Source organism: Pogona vitticeps, chromosome 3, assembly GCF_051106095.1.
Source record: "Pogona vitticeps strain Pit_001003342236 chromosome 3, PviZW2.1, whole genome shotgun sequence".
In the NCBI taxonomy this organism is placed as follows: Eukaryota; Metazoa; Chordata; class Lepidosauria; order Squamata; family Agamidae; genus Pogona; species Pogona vitticeps.
The window spans coordinates 174,132,630-174,153,339 of record NC_135785.1 but is presented as its reverse complement, the minus strand read 5'-3'; the positions used below and the strand labels follow the sequence as shown (position 1 = coordinate 174,153,339).

The 20,710-nt window shown below is 42.5% G+C and overlaps 1 long non-coding RNA gene across 2 annotated transcripts; it reads right to left on the bottom strand.

The window, feature by feature from the left end:
- Positions 1-469: 469 nt before the first annotated feature.
- LOC140705752 (uncharacterized) lies at positions 470-20,404 on the bottom strand. Of its 2 annotated transcripts, XR_012085242.2 has the most exons (4): positions 8,891-20,403; positions 5,691-5,843; positions 5,067-5,154; positions 470-2,771 (listed from the first exon to the last, which is right to left on the bottom strand). It is a non-coding gene; the product is annotated as an uncharacterized LOC140705752 (long non-coding RNA). The 2 variants fall into 2 exon arrangements; XR_013543505.1 differs by having other exon boundaries at positions 5,691-20,404.
- Between the last annotated feature and the right edge of the window lie 306 nt (positions 20,405-20,710).

The window sequence follows — 20,710 nt, the reverse complement described above, 5'->3', positions numbered from 1 at the left end:
GAGAGTTCAGCTTGGGGAGAGAGTCTCGGCCCCGTGGAGCCTCAATTGTGGGGTTCTACAGGGGTCGATTATCTCCCCAATGCTATTTAACATCTATATGAGGCCGCTGGGGGGGGGGTCATCAGGGGGTGTGGTGCTTCGTGTCACCAGTATGCGGACGACACGCAGCTCTACATCTCATTTTTGCCAACCACAGGAGAAGCCGTCCTGTGTCTTCAGCGCTGCCTGGGGACTGTACTGGAGTGGATGCAGAAGAACGGGCGTAGGCTGAACCCGGACAAGATGGAAGTACTGAGGGTGGGCCCTCCCACAGTTGGGGATTTGGGAAACTCCCTCTCTTTTGGGGGGGTGACTCTCCCTGCAAAGGATGGTGTACGGAGCTTGGGGATCCATCTGGACCCGGTGCTCTCCATGGAGTCACAGGTGGCGTCGGTGGTCCGTACCACCTTTTTTCACCTCAGGCGGATAGCCCAGCTGCGGCCCTACCTGGATGTGGGGACGCTCACCATCTTAGTACACGCGCTCGTAATCTCAAGATTAGACCACTGTAATGCGCTCTATGTGGGGCTTCCTTTGAGGTTGCTGCGGAAATTACAGGTGGTGCAGAATGCAGCGGCCAGATTACTCAGTGGAGTGAAAAAATTCCAACATATTTCGCCCACTCTGGCCGCATTGCATTGGCTGCCCATCAGGTTCCGCATCGACTTTAAAGTGTTAACGCTTATGTATAAAGCCCTAAACGGTTTAGGGCCTCGATACTTGGTGAAATGCCCACTCCCACCCAGTTCTACCCGGGTCACACGGGCGAGCCAGGAGGTGAGGCTGAGGAGCCTAACGCCGAGGGAGGCCCGAAAAGAGAAAACAAGAAATAGGGCCTTCTCGGCGGTGGCTCCTCGCCTTTGGAATAACTTACCTCCTGGTATTCGCGGAGCTCCCTCGCTGGGCACCTTTAAGAACCTATTAAAGACTTGGATGTTTCGGCAGGCCTTCTCACCAGATAACTTTTGATTTTTTTTTTCTCCTTATTGTTTTCCTACTTTTAATTGCTGTTGTAATTATGCTGTTTTATGTTATGGTATTTTATCTCTGTTGTTGGCAACCTAGAGTAGTCCATCGCGACTAGATAGGCGGGATATAAATTAAATAAATAAATAAATAAATAAAATACTTGGAAGAAGTGAACAATAAAACTGTCTTTCCCTTTTGCTTGCAATCAGCCAAGGGGATTCCTCTGCCCTGTGGGAGGAAATGTGACCTTGGCAACCACTGCCACTCTATTCTCCCACCTCCACCATCTTTCTTAGCACTATGGAAGCCGTGGGCAGAATCAGTTTCCCCTCCCTCTGCTGCTTTCTCCTCCTCTTCCTCCCACAGCACTAGATTTTTCATGCTTTTCCTTTCAACAAGAAATACAGGCATTTCCCTCCTCCCTTCTCCTGCCCCCCGCCTCCATTTTGAGGGACTCTAAAATAATCTCTTCACTGCTTTCCCGCTTTTTTTTTTCTGCCCCTGATTTTTTCTTCTTCACTACAGTTGGCCCTTGCTGTTGCATTTTTAAGCAGACACATTTGCATCTCCACCTGTGAGTTTCTATGGTCTGGTTCTCGCCGTCTGAGTTCAGAAACCAGAGCATCTGCTGGAAGATGCTGTTACCAGAAATCCAGGACTCTGAATGGAAGCAGCTGGAAGTGCTGCTGCTCTTGGTAGTGTGACAGGAGCTTGAATACTTTGTTGGGAGTGATATGACTTCTGATCATGTTTTGTTTTAGTTCTGGGTATGTCACTTGTAAATGTGTGGCCCCTTTCCTGTTTCAAGCCACATCAATAGATCTCAATAGTTTCTTTAAAATCTTTAAAAAATCCCTGATGTTTTAGATTATATATGTCTGTTTAGAGACACCAACCATTTTCTTGACACTCTGCTCAGCAAAGCTAGTGGTGAACTGCTTCTTAATTGCCCCTTCACTGCTTTCTATGCCAGAAGTGAGAGGTGAGAAGTTCCTAAATCCTAGTTTCTTTCCATTATAGTAACATAACTTTAATCTGTGGCAAATAGCAGCTGAGTTAGAGCACAGTCTTAACAGGCCAAGATGGCCGACAGCCTGAGGTGAGGGTGGGGGAGCTCCCCTCGCTGCCAAAAGCAGGTGGTGTGTTAAATGTGATACTTTATAGCAGCTAGAAGAGGAGTTAACATTAGCAGTGGTGGCAGCAGGGGAATATTCTTTCATTTTACTCCTGCGCATTGCCAAACCTTCCTCAGCTCTATACCTTTTCGCCCATTGTCAGGGACAGGGAGGAGAAAGTTCAGCCAGTTGCGAAAAGGCCAGCTGTTGTCCTAAGAAAAGGTCATCCTATCATGGCCATCAGCTTCATCCCCAGCACCCCCACCCCTCGCTCTTCGACAGTGTGCCAACTGCAAGAGTCTCTTCCTGTCTTGCTTCTTCACTGATGGTGTCACTGATGGATGGGTGGATGACAATGAGACTATAATGCCAGCAATGTTACCACCTCTTCTGGCTCCTCTGGAGAGTCATAATTTTTTAAGAGCTCTGAGGGAGGTGTAACAAGTTATTTTTGTTCCTGTCAGAAGCACTCCGGTGGTGCTTCTGCAGTGGAATGGTCAGGCAACAGGGTGCTATTGTTGCCCAGTGGATGCCTGAATGTATTCACGGTCCTTACATTCTTTGAGGAGGCTCCTTCCTTGTTGTGCCTCATCAATCCTCTCCACCCACTCCTTTTCTTCTTTCGCAAATGCCACAATAAATGTTCTCCTTGGGGAAAAAGAACAAAGATATTATTTTGTGCCAGTGGTGAGCTTCTATTTATAGAACAGGGTAGCAGCTGACTATATCCTACCATTGCAGGATAGTGTTTATTGAAGGATGGGAGACAGTGAGCTATTTAAAAGGGCGGGATGGTAGTGTTGGCCAAAGAAAGATTATGGCAATACCTTTAATGGGCCAAGTTAAGAGTTCACAAAATACTATGCACAATTTGGGATCCTCCAGAGCTATTCATCAGGCAGGAGGATAAACAAAGCGAAAGTGCGAGTGGGAGAAAGAAAAAGGGTGGCTGATGTTTAAGTCATGGAGTCTGCCTCTCCTTACAGTTTTAAGGGGAGAAGTGGGAGAAGACCAAGCTCAACTTTGCGGAAACCAGGAGCCATTAAGAAAAATGGATAATTCCACATTTTCTGAAAATATAGTTGTTACTAGTCAACTTAGAACCCTCTCCATCCTTTGATGAAACAAACGAAGAAAGCAGTAGATACAGCAAATGAGATTGGTTTCGTACTGCATTGGTGTAGGTGTTTATTATGTCAGTTCTCATAGCACCACCTCACAAGAGTATCTAAAAATGCGTGTGTATGTGGGTTCAGGCTTTCTCTCCCTTGGTTCCAAAGGCCCAATGCTATCAGCACCATGCACAACCAGAGCCGTAGGATATTGTAAAGATGGTTTATTTCATAGTTGTGTGCACAACAAATTCTGTTGGTCCGACGGTGCCCTCAACTTGGGAGCAGTCTGTCCAACCCTAAACGCAATTCAAGTGTCAGGAATGAAGTCTTCAGTGTGGGTATACTCCAAATCTCTTCCAGTCAGTGGGCTTCCTTTGGAGTTCGCTGCAGCTGGCTCAGATAGTCCCACAACAGGGGTGTCAAGCCAAGTCACTCTCCTTCTTGTGTCATAACTGGGGAAAAAGTCGATTCTATATTCCCCTCCTTCTTCCAGGGACCTTTCCCTCTTGGGTATACATATACTGTCCATCCCAACAGCTCAGCTCCTTCCAGTTGTACTTCTATCCCTTCACACTCACGGCTTCTAGATTCACCCCTTCCTATTTGACCCCCAGGCTTGTACTCGGGTATCAGCTGATAACCCTGCCTGTTTTCTATCTCGTCCAGAGGGAGTTTCATGTGCACCTTCTCATGCGACCATGGCTCTTCTAACTCTAACCATCCCCATCCAATTGTGGTATCCTCCTCTTTCAGCTTCTCATGTTTGTCTCCTCTGTTTTCCTCTGCCTCCTTCTCTTTTATCTCTCTTCTCCAGTACTCTACCCCTTTCCCTCTTCTCAGTAGTCAAGAAGCTCTCTGTGATTGGTGGAACTCCTCCCACCATCGCCTTCCTGCTCTGACTCCCTTCAAATCTTCCACCAGTATACTGTATCTTCAGTTGGGACACTGGGTAAAAGGGAATAGACCGTCTCGAATCCTTCAGCCTTAGACAATGGAGGGGATGGCTCACTTCTGGGCCTTGTGCCTGTCTCCTGCTCTAATTCACAGCAAGCCAAACTGAACAGTCTAAATCAGCAAATAAGGAAGAGGTCTTCTGTAAAGTCAATGGTTGCTGGATAGCTTTGTGGTTTAGGTCTCTGAGTGTGGAGCCAGAGGCTGGGAGTTTGATTCCCCACCTGTGCCTTCTTGACAGAGGCTGGACTTGATGATCCATAAGGCCCCTTCCAGCTCTGCAGTTCTAAGATTGTTATTATTCTAAGATTATTATTCAAGAACAAACCAGCCTCAAATCCTTTCCATTACAAGGACATCTTGCAACCATAAACTGCTCCTGAGGAAATGCATTTCCTTCCCAGCTACTGTGAAGATTGCAGGACTCTGAGCAAACAGGGAGGGAAGGCTGAAGGGTGGTGTGAGAGGACAGCATAATCCCTGCTGCTCAGAAAGATCTGGGGCTTCAGCCTTGTGAACCCTGGATCTAGTACAACACTGTAAAAGGTAGAGATACTTTTGGATGGCATTCTAGATTAAACTCAGTAGAAGACAAAGTAGTCAGCTGTACTTAGTAACTGGAGAATAAAATCCTAAATTAACATTATAAGGAATCTGGGAATAGAAAATTGTCATAAACAGAGATGGGCAAATTACTCATCCATGCTTTCCTAGCTATTGCTGTTCACACTGTCTGTTTGTTTTCCATTGAGTTTCTCTACAAATTTCAAAGGAATGGCTCCTTTAACGAATCTTTCAGAAGCTTTACTCCCTTCAAAGAAGTCCCAAGTTTAGACCCTGGCACTCCCCACCTTCCTTGGCTGGGATAGACGCGTACCTTAAGCCAATCAGGATATGCGGTCATTCCATCTTGCTGGAGTGATATTGACTTATCCTGTCCCTCGTAGAGGACCAGTTCTGCTGGCCTTAATCGGGGAAAAAAGAAGGAGAAACCAAAATACAGGGTGTTGTTCTGTCATTTGCTCCAGGACTACAAAGAAGAAAAAGAATGGTGTAACTGACTGTCTGATCCAAGCGGGCAGAGTCTTCAGACAACTGTTTCCTTGACCATTTTGCCAGGCAAGTACAGTTAAGGTCATAGAAGGGAACACTAAGTTATTTGAAAGGCAGGGGAGCTTGGGCTTGACGTTAGCCCTATTCAGGCACTACTTAGGCAGGTAGAATCATCATTTTCAGAAGAGAGGGCTGTCCCCTACCCTACCCCATCATGGCATTCTCCAGCTGGGATGCAATGTGTTTGCAGAACAAATATTGTTGGTTATGTGTAAGCTTTCCACATGAGCAAGAATCCCAGAAAAACTGGGGTTCTTGCTTGCACGCAGAGCCTGTGTGGAAGTAGAAAGTCTCCCCTGCAGATATGCCACTTGGGAAAGCAATGGCAGTGGTGGAAGGGAGAAGCATTCTTGTCTAATTATGGTGATCCAATCCATGCAACTAATACCTGAATAGGGCTTTTTTTTTCCCCACTTGAATCCTAAGGCTGGTTGAACTTGAAGATTCCCCTCGCTTAGACCTTCTGAGCAGCTGCAGATAGTAAAGCTGAAATGGCAACTGTGGCTGCTGCACTTCCCTTTCTCTCCTCCCTGGGTTTGTCCTGCAAAAGAGAAGGCAGTTTACAGTGCTTGGAAGCAGTGATTTACGAGCCATGTAGAAGTTCCTTGGGCATAATGATGTTACATTTGGAAAGCAACATAACAAACAGGAGTGAGCTTAATTTATTGATCTGATGAATAATGTTTCCTTCTTACTTTTATAGTTACTCTACAGGAATTTTTTTTCAAGTTTTATGTCATTCTTTTAGCAATCTAATGAGCTTTTTTTTTTCTTAAAAAAAGTTTTTCCTCTCTCTTTTGAAAAGTCATGGAAAAGTAGTGAGCAATACAACCAGCCACTTTTGGAACTTTTCATGGTGGTGATAGTTAAGTTGATCTGTCACAGAAGAAACAAGAAAGCATCTTATGGCACCTTGATGATGATGAGCCTTCAAATTCATTCTGACTTATGGCAACCCTTCCCAGGGTTTTCAAGGTAGGGAATACATAGACATGGTTTAGCATTCCCTTTTTTGTGTTTATATGGGGGGGCAGCTCTGGGCCTGTGTAGCTTCCACAAGGTCTCTCAGGTTGGCTCTACTCCCAAGAGGTACAATGGGGAATCAAACTCCCAGCCTCTGACTCCTCTCTCTAGCCAGCTTAAGGAATGACAAAGTTTCTTTCCAGAAACAGCTTGACATTTTTTTTTGCACCTGATTAAGTGGGCGGCAGTTTTAAAACCCTGTTAACAGCTAGAGATTACTTCGCAAACCCTCTAAGGACAAATGGGCAGAAATTACTTTTTTAAAATAACTTTTCAAGCTCTGGCCATTCACATTTCTTTGGCTGTGTTCCCTTTAAATTGTCCCTGTCTGTCTTTCCTGGTCCTCACACAAGTGGCTAATGCATGCTTTCTGTGGCAGCCTGGTTTGCGCAGGAAAAGAAACCTTCAACAACAACGTACTTTGGGGGAGATGCCTCACCACTTACATAAGAAGGCTGCTAATTTGATGAGGATTGGTGTTGTGATAAATTTGGAAAGAGCTGGTGCTCAGCATATTAGTTAGTCCAGTTAATCCCCATGGCCAGCCTCCCAAGAACCAGGAGATTCCAAAACCGCAGGCAGCTGGATCCATCCATATCAGCCAATGAGGAGGAGGTCTTTTATAATTCTAATGGCTCCTAATCACCCAATTTTTAAATTTTTATTTATTTATTTATTTTTGCATTACAACCGGAATATCTCTGCAAGCCCTGGCTCCATTATTCTCTTTAAGCTTAAGCTTAAGACCAGCTTCTAGCTGGATTCATTTCTCTGTTGCCTCTAAAATGAAAAGATTCAAAAATAGCAATTAAAATATCTGAGTTTTATTCTGAAGCTGGTAGTGATGGTATTGGTAATAGTGGACATAGCAAGAAGCAGTGGATATCTTAAAATGTTAGGTCATTTTTTTGTTAGGACTTTCTCAAGCATCTCCAGTTCTCCATGCCCCAAATTCTGGCACCTTTTTGTAAGTCTCCTTGCAAGTTGGTGTTCATGTTGACTGAACCCTCCAAGTGATAAATGGGCATGGTAATAGAATTATTCATTGAAAGAATACGTAAGGAGGCATTTTAGAGAAGTGTGAAAGTCAGTGATGACATGCATGATTAGTTAGTCTGTTTCCAAAAAACAGCAAATTGTGCTCGGTGGGACACATCCTGTCCCCCACCTGACAAGCCGTTAAATGCAAGTCACAACGTGAAGATTTATGGGAAGCAGAATTTCAAGACATAAGCAACCATGGAACACTTGTTCTGTCATGTCAGATAGCCTGCTACCAGTGGAGATGGATTATAGCGGCAGGGATAAATTGGTGCTAAGGCATTAGGAAGTATTTTATCTTAAGGTTTGTGTTCTTTGGTTACTTTTCAGAAAAATAACTGTGGAAATTCTATTTTTGTAAATGCAATACAAGGAATGTGCCTACACACCATTCCTGTGGGCTGGCTGCAGGTTGGATTAGATTAGAACAGTGATGCCAAGCACGGGCAGACAGAAAGAAAATAGCAAATTCTAAGCAAGATTTCATCTTACTTATCTTTTCTAAGAACTTAGTGCATGCCCTATGGTTTTATATATCAAATGATAACCACTGCGGTGTAGTGATTAGATTGCTGGATTGGGTCTAGTTCTCAATGAGCTCTAAAATTCACTGAGGACGACCTTGGGAACATTTGTGCCTCTGAGGCTGCCACTACCTTGGCAAATAATACCAGATTTGATGGTTGTTGTACGTATTTTGGGCTTTTTGGGCATGTTCCAGAACACAGCCAAGCAGCCCAAAAAATCTACAACAACCATCAGATCCTGGCCGTGAAAGCCTTCAAGAATACAATATGGGTTTTTCCTGCAGAAATAAAACGGATGAATTCAAACTTTTTTCAACTGATCACATGACACAAAAAGACCAATGCAAACCACCCTTTTGCTTCAGAGGTGGAGTTTTTTCACCTCTAGCTGGGGGCTTCTACTTCTTAAAAGTTGGAATGATTTGAATGGTGTTTTCCCTGTATGATCAGGTCTTTCATTATCTAAAAAGATGGGAGGGCATGATTGTGAGTGGCATTCTGGCGATATGCTAAACTGGGTGTGATGTTTTGGACATTGAGAACACCCACCCCTGCAGTCTCTCTCCCTAGACACTCCAAAGTATTTGAGATTTTAAAAAGAGATAAAGGTCAATATCAAATAGAAACAGCTCTGGCAAACCAGAGCAGATTGGAATGTTTCCATGGTATATATGTTTTTATTTGTACATTATGGCAAACTCTGGGAAACTGTCCCTTTTCTCTAACACCATGCAATACTTTAAACAGCCCACTGGCTTGGCAATGAAGCATAAAAGCAGAGTCAGAGGTCGGCAGAAGACATAATCAAAGGGAGAGGGGCTGTGGACTATGGTGTGGATTGAACCATATTGGATTGAGGGGCCAGTGTGAGCATTGGCATAGAAAAACCGCACTCTCCGTGCGATCACCTAATTCAAACAGAAGCAGAACACAGGCTGCAAATCAAGCCAGAGCAAAGCCAAATTTGAAGTGTGGTCGCAGTCTGAGCTTGACTTACTTTACAGAGTTACAATGGGGATGAAGTCAGGAAGAGGTGAACCATGTGTGCCAATTTGAACTCGCTGGAGGATATTACATGTGAAAACTGACGCCCGTTTTTGGACAACTATGGTGAAAGAAGAGAAAAAATTAAAACAAGACCCTGTATGACTTGTTACCAACTATCATGATTAGTATCCTCATATTATCCACAATTCCTATGAAAACTGTTAGCTGTATCAAAATTCAATGATGATTGGCTGATTCAACACATTATATTATACAAAAGAAATTGATTCCTCAAGGAAGGGATTATTTTGCATGGTGTCCTCACACCCTAAGTACCCTCCCTCTGCCCTATTGCTTACACTGAGCAAATACAGTATATCTCATTGAGATAATTCTTTCCTTGCGTACAAAAGCTGAACTACAACTGCATCAGGCTCAAGTAGATGACAGACGTACCCCACGCCATTAGAGCCAGAGTTCCTTGTAGTGGCAACAAATATCTGAGTCTCCTAGCATAAACTTGCTTCACTTTGCATTTTGCAAATTTAGCTGGTTCTATGATTATTTCACTGTTTTTACTATATTGGAAGCCACCTAGAGTGGTCTTTTAGACCAGATGGGCGGGGTATAAATCAAATAAATAAATAAAAAATTAAAAAATAGTTATTGGGAAGTAAACCTGGTCTTCATTTGCTAGTTTAATAGTACCAGGAGGGAAAATGTTCCAAAACAGGACCTATGCTGTAACAGCAGGAAATCACATTTCCTGTAACATGTGATTCAGCCATGTGATTTGTAGACCAAAATCTCAACAGGGTTTGAAAGAGAGAGAGAGAAGGGTCAGGGAGAGGATTTTTGGACTTGGAATAAAGCAATCAGATGCTTACCCTCCTTTCTTTTGCAATTTCCAGGGGTCTACCACATGCGTTTTTTTAAAAAGGGTTTCCAAAGTATATTTAGAACACCAATTGGGGAAGTAAGTAGAAATGGCTTTCCCTCAGCTTCTCTATTGCACAGATCTTCTCTTCCTGAAACGTTAGCTATGTGCATCTCATCATATAGGGAGGCCAGCTTGTTCAGTCTTTCTTACTAGATTGTGTGTATCTCTTTATTAGGTCTTAGGATTTCCCTTTCTCATTTGAAACTAAGGTTGAGGTAAGGAGCCATGGACCATCCAGATGTTTTGGATTTCAACTCCCAGAAACCACAGTCTGCTTGCCTTCTGGGCATGGGCAGCAAAAACAGACATAGTTAAGTGCTGCATCTAATAATATTATTAATAATAATTAATCATTTGTTACAAAAATAACTGTTTATCACTTTCACACTCAGTATTTAGGGGGGAAATGTGAGCAGTTAAGGTTTCTCCTTAAAACATATGGAGGGCCAATGATTTGCTCCTCCTGTTCTTAAGAACTTGTGTTCCAGTACCTTTGACTATTCTGGATATATTCCCACTGTGATCAATGGGAATAATTTGGAAGCCAATAGTCAGAAATTTGTTGCTTGGCCTAGTAAATTGCACTAGATTAGGCTCATTGCATTAATAAGGATTGGAGGAGTCAACTCCTCCATAAATTCCATTGATTCAAATGAGCCTACTTTAGTTGTGACTTTAGTTGCAACCGGAGGAGACCCCTTTGAATCAATGGAATTTACAGAGGAGTTAACTCACCAAATACCCATTGATTCTGTGTAATATTCTAGTGTGATTTGGATTTGGGCAAACATTTTGGAGAGTGACTTTGGTGATAGAGGCATTTCAAAACATGTAGCCTATTTCACATTAGCACAATGCTAGAATGGCCCCAGAAGATACATTTAGCTGAACTTTGTAATTTTTTTTTTCAAAGATGAAGTAGACAGCCTGCAAGGAGGATCCCCAAGGTGTACAATTTCACACTGGATAGAACATCTAGCTCCTTTTCTGCACTTAAAGCAGAAAAGAAATGCTGCAGAATAAAATCTGACCATTAATTGGGACAAGTGCTCTTTACTTACAAGGTTATCCCTGCTGTGACACCCTTTGCGGCAGATCAACTTTCACAGGGAGAGAAAGGGGGGGGGAGGTGAGGAGAGACCAATAAGACATCCAACAATTGGACTCACTTCACACTTTTGAGAACTACGATGGCAGGCTGCTACGTTTCAGATGAACTCTTCTTATTCTTTTCAATTTTTTTGCAGCGATACAGTTTGTGATGGAAATGGACCAGGAACCAAGAAGTATGGTACTGTGTGAATAAAAACTGATCTAAACTTTTTGAATTTGGGTTAGGGACATTGAAATAGCCTGTTTACAGGAAAGTGGGGATGGGGGGGAGAGGGGAGGGAAAGCAAAGTGTGCTGCTTATATACCACCCCATAGCACATAAGCATTATCTGGGCGGTTTACAGTTTAATGATGCAGGCTACACATTGCCTCTGTAGCAAAGTGGGTACTAATTTTACTGACCTTGGAAGAACAGAAAGTTGAGTGAACTTCGTGCCAGCTACTTGAACCCTTTGGTATCAAACTCAGATTGTGAAGAGAATCTTGACTGCAGGACTGCAGTTTCACCACTGCCCCACAAGACTCCATGTATTGGGTTGGAACCATAGAAAGGATGGTGGAAAACCACTCTATTCTATTTTTCTTTTCCCCTTTTTTTTAAAAAAATTATCCTACATAACATAAGCTTGACTGTAGTACTACAGTTTAACCACTGTGCCATGAGGTGCAGGTTGTTGTTGTGCAGTTTGTCTTTTTTTAAAGAAAACCAACAATCTGTGCTTCAGGTGACCATCCAAAGAGGGGCGGGAACCCCAGGAAGGGGGATCACACATTGGCTGCATGTCTTAAAATTCATTTTTGCAGCCCCACTGTTGCGTACCTACCCCCTGCCAACACCAAAAGGGAAAATCATACCTTCAGAACTCTCCACAGGACAAACTTCTCGTCTGACCCTGCCCCACCTTTTTTTAGCCAAAACAAAAACAAAACCCCAGCTCAGTTTTTTTTTAAAACTAGAAGTGACATTTTGGTTTTGATGAAAGGGTAAAAGAAGCTGGTCCGTTGGGATGGATAGGTTACTACTAGAGATGAGCATAAAGTAGAAAAAATGTGATTTTTTTTTTTTGATTTGTGATTCATTGAGGTCAATTATAAGTTTTTTTCCTGACAAATCCATAGATAGATTTATCAATTTGTTCTTTACTTTAAAGTCCTAGGAAACCCCCCCAGCCAAATTCACGGGGACGTGTCTCTTTGCTCTCCTCTACCATCCCTCAAAGTTTGGTGAAGATTGGGTTTCAGACATCCAAGTTGTACACCCACAAAATGGGTCCCCCCAGGAAATTGCCCTTTTATAGTTGGCTTGGGGAAACCCAATCTTCACCAAACTTGGAGGGATTGTAGAGAAGAGTCAGTAGAAGCTTCTCTGTGATTTTAGTGTCTCTGGGTGCCTGGGGGGAGACTTTCTGGGGGGCTAATTGTGGGTGTATAACTCAGACATCTGAAACCCAATCTTCATTAATCACAATCATTTGTCACCATTATATCCACAAACAAGGATGGGTCTTTAATTGACATCTTCCAGAAAATAAATAGGATCAGTGCCATCCTGGGTATTTAGACTGTGCCTTAAACCCACTGTGGTACCATGTCCATCCACACCATTGCTGGGAAGCCTGCACAATCTGTGACCCTCTTATAACCAGATGATTTAGGGTCTCAAACCTTAAGCAGATATAGTGTCACTTTTGCACACAGAACCACTGAACTGCCATTCATTCCAGCATAATGCAGATCAAACACATTTCCAGTACATTATTCCTGCTTAGCTTTAGATTGCTATTGTACTGACTAATCCTTTTTCTTTGGCACATTTAAAAATGGACTAAGAGTCCAGTTTATTACCGTACCATTCTGCATATTTTGTTAAATGTTTATGACAAAACAATGAGGCAGAAAGCACAGGATTAGAGGGAGCATCTCCCTTCCAAAATCTTTATTTTGACTTCGATCAGCCTTTCCAGTTAAAAATGACCTTCATACTGCATAAATGTTACAGGAGGAACAGCTGTCTGTTATATATTTTGCCTGACCCCTACAGAACTTGACCTTGGAGGCCCTCTTCAGACCAGGTGAAAGAAGTGCCTTGCATTCACCAGATGCTATAACAACTAGTACACCAACATTTTCAAACTTTTTTCTTTTTTCTTTTCCAATTCATATATATCGATGTTTCTCCAATCGTAATAGGAACCCACAAATTCCAGAAGTCAGAAGGAACAATGGGGAGGGATGTAGACAGGAGAGAATTTTTCTGTGAAGGGACACTGGTTCAGTCCTGATTTTTAAAAAAAAAAAAACTTTAAAGGCACTCTTTTTCTTAAATCTACTAGGTGTAAGTCTGTTCTGAACCACTACTTCGAACTTGACACCAACCTGACTTTACTTTTGAGATACAACTCTTATAAGCTCCCCACCAGCATGCCCACTGAGTCCAACAAAATAACTTTTTGAAGATCAGTTCCAGTTCGTGAATCTTGAAATTCTGCAGGAAAGGCAACCAATATAGATTTCAGAAGCCAGATGTTTGCTTACCCTTGATTTAGGATGTTGTCCAGGCCTTTCGACATTATGCTGTTTTCTGTCATGATAGATTTTGAACAGCAGATGTTCATCATGACAGCCTTTGTATCTTGGCTCTAAGGAGAGTCTAAGAATGCAGGCAAATCTGTTCATCAACCTTTGTGTGGGAGTATGTACAGGTATATGTTTATGCATAGAGTTCAGGATTTTCAAGGAGCTTTGTTTACTGATGGCAAAGAAAAATAAAATAATTGAATAATGGATTTGGACTCATAGAATCAAAGAAAAGTGAAGTTGGAAGGCGCCTACAAGGCCATTAAGGCCAACCCCATGCTCAATGCAGGAATACAATCAAAGCATATCTGCCAGGTGATTAAGTTTTTCTTGAATGCCTACAGTGTTGGAGCTCTCACCAACTCTTGAGGTAACTGGTCCCACTGTCGTACTGCTCTAACAGTTAGAAAGTTTTTCCTGATATTGAACCGAAATCTGGCTTCCTTTAACTTGAGCCCATTGTTGTGTGACCTGCACTCTGGGATGATCAAGAACAGATCCTGCCCCTCCTCTGCATGACAGCTTTTCAAATATTTGAAAAGTGCTACAGTATCATATCACCCCTCGGTCTTCTTTTCTCAAGGCTAAACATGCCTAATTCTTTCACCCTTTCCTCATAAGGCTTGGTTTCCAGCCCCCTGATCATCTTGTCACTCTCCTCTGAACTTGTTCCAATTTGTTAGCATCCTTCTTGAAGTGTGGTGTCCAGAACAGGACACAATACTCAAGATGTGGCCTAACCAGTGCTTAATAGCACCTCACAGGATTTGGAAACTATATTTCTGTTAATGCAGCCTAAAATAGCATTTGCCCTTTTTTTGTAGCTACATCATACTGTCGGCTCATATTTAGCTTCTGATCTACGACAATTCCAAGATCCTTCTTGCTTGTAGTTTTGCTGAGCCAGGTATCCCCCAATTGTAGCTGTGCAATTGGTTTCTTTTTCTTGGGTGCAGTACTTTGTACTCATCCCTGTTAAATTTCATTCTGTTGTTTTCCACCCAGTGCTCCATCCTATCAAGGTGATTTTGAATTTTGTTTCTGTCTTCCAGGGTATTAGCTATTCCACCCAATTTCTGTGTCATCCGCAAATTTGACAAGCATTCCCTGCACTCCTCATCCAAGTCATTAATAAAAAAATATTGAAGAGCACTGGGCCCAGGACTGAGCCTTGGGGTACCCCATTTGTTACCTCTTCCCAGTTAGAGAAGGACACATTAATCATTACCCTCTGAGTACAATTCTGTAGCCCATTGTTTATCCACCCGACACGATCTATCCAGCCCACACCTAGTTAGCTTGCTAATCAGGATATCATGGGGCATTTTGTCAAAAACTTTGCTGAAGTCAAGATATACTAGGTCTACAACATTCCCTCTGTCTATCAGGGAGGTTACCTGATCAAAAAACAAGATAAAATTAGTTTGGCAGGATTTGTTCTTAACAAATCTGTCTTGGCTTCTAGTTATTACTGCATTGTTTTCTCGGTGCTTGCACAATGACCACTTTATGATCTGTTCCAGAATTTTGCCTGGGATTGATGTCAGACTGACTGGCCTGTAGTTCCCAGGTTCCTCATTTTTGCCCTTTTTGAAGATAAGGACAACATTAGCCCTCCTCCAATCCTCTGGCACCTCACCTGTTTCAAGAAAATAACGGATAGTGGTTCTGAGAGTTCTCCAGCCAGTTCCTTCAGAACTCTTGGATGCAGTTCATCCAGCCTTGTAGATTTGAACTTGTTTAAGGTGGAAGGGGTACTATAAGGCCATCAAGACCAACCTTGTGCTCAGTGGAGGAATCCAAATCAAAGTAGACCTAACAGAGGGTTGTTCAATTTGTTTTTCTTGAATGGTTCCAGCGTTGGAACACTTGCCACCTCTCGAGATAAATGGTTCCATTGCTGTACCACTCTAACAGTTAGGGTGTTCTTCTTGATATTTAGCTGAAATCTGGCTTCCTGTAACTTGAGACCATTGTTGCATGTCCTGCACTCTGGGGTGACTGAGAACAGGTCCTGCCCCTCCTCTGTATGGCAGTCTTTCAAGTACAGTGGTGCCTCGACTTACGAACCTAATTGGTTCTGGAACTCCAGTTGTAACTCGAAATGGTTGTAAGTGGAAGGATCATTTCCCATAGGAGTGCATTGAAATGCAGTTAATCCGTTCCGGCCGATGAAAAAAAATCACCAAAAACTAAAACACACACGCTGCAAGACCCATCGGAAACATGATTAATCTGTTCCAGCCAAAGGTGGGGGGAGAAAAGCAAACAAACTGTGCAAGACCCTTTGGAAATGCAAAAAAAAAAAAAAAGCAAAGCAGAAGGCAAACAAATTGTGCAAGACCCTTCGTAAATGGGGAAAAAGTAATGCAGAAAGCAAACAAGCCATGTAAGACCCATCGGAAATGGAGAAAAAGCAAAGCAGAATGCAAACAAAATGTGCAAAACCCATTGGAAATGCAAAAAAAAAAAAAAAAAAAAAAAAGAGAGAGCAGAAAGCTAACAAGCCATGCAAGACTCATCAGAAATGGGGGAAAGCAAAGCAGAAAGCAAACAAACCATGCAAGAGCCATCAGAAATGCAAAAAAGGCAAAGCAAAAAGCAAACCAACCCCGCAAGGCCCATTGGAAATGGGGGGGGACCAAAAAGCAAACAAACCCCGTAAGACCCATTGGAAATGGGGGGAAAACCCCAAAAAACAAACAAACGCTGCAAGACCCACCCAGAACAGTTTTTTTTAAAAGTAGAAAGCAGCACCTTACCTTACCAGGCAGTCCAAAGCCTCCTCCGATTGCACACTCTCTGACCGCTGGGGCAAAAGAGCTACAAAGAAGCAGCCTCTTCACCAACAATGGTTAGCCTTTTTCCCCTGTCTTTTTTTGGTTGTAACTTGAAGCTCCGGCCGCAAGTCAAAGCAACATTTTGTCGGCGGAGCTGGTCATAACTCAAAATGGTCGTATGTCGGGACGTTTGTAAGTCGAGGCACCACTGTATTTGAAAAATGCTACCATATCTCCCTCTCAGTCTCCTTTTCTCAAGGCTAAACATGCCCAGTTCTTTCATTTTTTTCCCCTCACAGGGCTTGGTTTCCAGTCCTCTGATCATCCTTGTTGACCTCCTCTGAACTTGTTCCACTTGGTCAGCATCCTTCTTAAAGTGTGGCATCTAAAACTGGACACAGTAGACAAGGCCTAGTGAGTGCCATATAGAGGGGAATTATTATTTCACAAGATTTGGAGACTATTCTTCTGTTAGTGTTTTATCTCAAAGTCAACAAACTGGTTCTAGTGGCTCCATCTCTGTTTGCTGCTGTGAAAATTGCATATCTTTTCAGAAGGGAGAATGTATCTTGAAGCCAGAGTCATAAGATGATGTCACTGTTGCTTTCGGTCCTTAACCCCTGGATGCACTACACTTTTGTATTTTCTGTATCTCCATCTTTTCACTCCTATGTTTTCCTTGCTGTTACTACTTCACTTAAATCCAATAGTCAGATCAACTGTGAAGGAAGCCTCCTTAATTGAAATTTGATCAGAAAAGCACAAATGCTTCAGTTCATTGGTCATGTCTTTCTTTATGGGTGCCATGTAAGCTGTAACATATCGTCAAAATTAGAATTATCCCGTTTGGGCAATATTATGAGTTATAACAAATAATTCTTATATCTTAGCAGGAAAGATGTGTGAAATCAGTAATCAGTCTGCTAATTGACAGGAACACTGTCAGGAGGATTTCCCCCCCCCTCTCTTTTTCTCTCTGAGAAGGCTTAGAAATCTGCTTAGCTTCACAGGGAGAAGCAAACCGTAACAGTAAAATATAGTCAGGCTCCCCCCAGCCCCAGCTGCATCCCAATAAGGCAGCTGGGATATTAATAGTAAAGTCTCAGCAGAAAAAAATGTTCACAGCTCAGTGCTGGTGATTTAGGGTTTGTCAAGGACTTTGGAGACATTTTAATCTAGCAGGAACAGAAGGTTGAAAAATAAAAAAAGTTTATGATTTGGTAGGAAATTCCTCATCGCTAAGATGTTGAGCCTGACCTGACTGTTAACATGGCAAGAGGGGAGTGAGCCTTTCAGTTGGCATGCTGGTGACAGTCATCCTCCAAAATGCCCCCTCTTCCTCACCCCCGCCCTGTTTTCCCCCTTCTCCTGGGAAGCAAATGAACATAAACTATTTTGCTCACTCACCACATGTGCACTTTGGGGGCCTTTCCATCTTCACAGATGGTGTGCTTTTCTTTAAACAGAAATAAATGGCCACAAACATGTTGGTATATATCTTGCCTAGCCAACACACTGGCGATCCTAACTTGCTGTGAAGGCAACCAGGGCTTGGAAGTACAGTGGTGCCTCACTAGACAGTTACTCCGCATGACAGTTTTTTCGCTAGACATTGACTTTTTGCAATCGCTATAGTGATTCGCAAAACAGTGATTCCTATGGGGGAATTTCGCTGGACAATGTTTGGTCCCTGCTTCGCAAACCAATTTTCACTAGACGACGATTTTGACAGCTCCCTCCGTGCTTGCAAAATGGGTGTTTTCGGGACCTAAGCTTCACAAGACAGCTGTTCAAACAGCTGATCGGCGGTTCTCAAAGCGGCTTTCCTATGGCCAATCTTCGCTAGACGACGATGATTCTTCCCCATTGGAATGCATTAAACAGGTTTCAATGCATTCCAATGGGGAAATGCTTTTCGTTAGACGATGATTTTGCTAAACAGCAATTTCAGTTGAACGGATTATAATCGTCTAGCGAGGCACCACTGTAATGCATTACAAAGAATGTGCTGTCACCAGGTTTTAGAAATGGCTACTTTTGTGATTTTGTGTACTATCCTGCCTAGAATTCCCAAACTAGCATAGCCAGTAGTCATCCTGGCTAGCAACGTTCATGTAGTCCAAATGAGTAACTTTTCCAAGCTTCTTCTGCAATGAATTCCCCTTTGCAGTTTCCAACAAGTAATTATGTTGCATCAGAATTCTAATGTAATGAGCAGTAACATTACCCCCTTTCCAGTATAAGAGCATTAGTTAGCAAGTGGCCTCATTATTTAAGTATGATTTATACTACAGGTTGGCTTGTAACAGTCTACTGTAGTAGTTTTTTTAAAAAAAAAAACACCCTCTGTGTTATGTATATATTTCATATGCCACATTTCTTACCATAGGGTAACACATATTATAATAACACAGTTAAAAACAAGGTAAGATACATTTTAAAACAATTGAACAAATAGTGATATTAAAACCTACCACTTGAAACACACACACTCAACTCAATATATGCAGCATCCTATCACGGCCCCTAGTTGTCCAAGTTGTTTAAAAATCTGCCTAAAAAGGTAGATCTTTGCCTGCTGGCAGAATGAAAGATATTTAGGAAAGATAATGACTTAATTACTTTTGAATAACTAGATTTGGTTGTTTCCCCCCCCCAAAAAAATATTATAACTATAATGCTGACTTGCTGACTTTGAGGGCTTGGATCTGTAGTATAACCAATGACTTTTACAAAGTAACTGTGTGCTCTGTATTACAATTTATATCTAACCCTAGCTCTGAGCCAGATATGAAATACTTACTGCTGACCAGGTTCAAAGCCTGAATGAAGGCCTCTGAACTGTCAATAGATGGTGGTGGAAAAAAGCCAAATCTGTATCTCTGTGGTTTAGGCCAGAGCACGGTTTTCACCAGCGTGACAGGCAGGCTGGTGATTGAGTGGATTGGATCACAACCCATGCAATGAATACCATAATCTGACACTTCTCTAGCAGAGAATAGTCTCAAGCAGGGTGTCACGTTGGTCCTTTCAAGTGAATGCATTTGGATGTTCTGCTGGTTCATAAACAGTTAGAATGCAATCATTTGTAGCTTAAGGAAAGACACTTCATTAAACAGTCATGCTTTTGTTCCAGAGATGGAACTGGAATGAACTTCAGTTTTTTTTTTTCAGGAAAAGAGGGCATTTAGCACAGAACTGTAACTGCCATCAAACATTTGCCTTTCTTTGCCTGACCAGTTCAAGGCATGCTAAATACAACAGCAGCCCATGCAATAAGCTCATTTCAAGTAAAATATCCTCTGTTCTTCTTGTTCCACAAACAACTCTTAATAGAAGTAAAAAGGAGGAGGTTTATTTTCCTTTTAACAAATAAAATAAAATGCTAACTCTCTGTCCAGCTCCCCCTCAAACCATAGATGGCTTTTCGGTGGGCCAAAATGCCTTTTGGAGCACCAGCATCATGACTCATGAGACTTCTTGTCACACAAACCCTGTTCTGCCCCTGTGACATCCTAAAGAGCACACCACCATCTGGGTCTCAGGGTAATAGGTATTAGGAGGAGAACTGTAGAAGCTGAAGCTGTTTTGTGTGAAAAGATTTATAAAATCTGTATACATTAAGTATGACTCGTGCATTTCAGTTCTGTTCTTACCATTTATGTGGTGAAATATTTTGCAGTCAGATTGTTATACTTTGTTATATGGGTAACGGCTGTTGGATTATGCTGTACACCATTCAGGTTGGCACAGAAGAATGGCATATAAATTAAACAAACATACAATAAATACTGAACTTGATTAAATCAGTGGTCTTACTCAGAATAAGGCTATTTCCTAGATATTGCCACTTTGGTCCTTTTTCTGTTTGTTGTACTTTGCTTGTTTCTTTGCCTTAGTATCCAATGTTGACCATTTTATGTTGGCCTGTCCCAACTGTTGAAAAAGCTCGTCCAACTAGTTTCTCATGTTCCTTTCTTAAGGGAAGAAAAAGATGAAATTGCTACAATATCTGGCAGCATCCTCAAAGTTTGGAGAGTCTCCACAATGCAGTCTAATTCTGTAATTCCTGAACTGTGTCACAAGTCATGCAAACATGTCCTGAAATACAAGTGGTGCCCCGTATAGCGACGTTAATCCGTTCCAGGATTAACGTTGCTATATGGAAATATCGTAAAGCGAAATTAAAAAGCCCATTGAAACGCATTAAAACCTGGTTATTGCGTTCCAATAGACTAAAAACTGGCAGGGACAGGGTGGGTGGAGGGGTCCCGAAGGCTTCCAGGCTTTTGCCTGGAAGCCTTCGGGACCCCTCCACCCTGTCCCCGCCGTCCCGCGCTGCCTTCCCTAGCCGAGATTGGACTCCCAGGAGCTGGATCCAGGCTGGGGAAAGCGGCGTGGGGTGGCTGCCAGCGAAGGG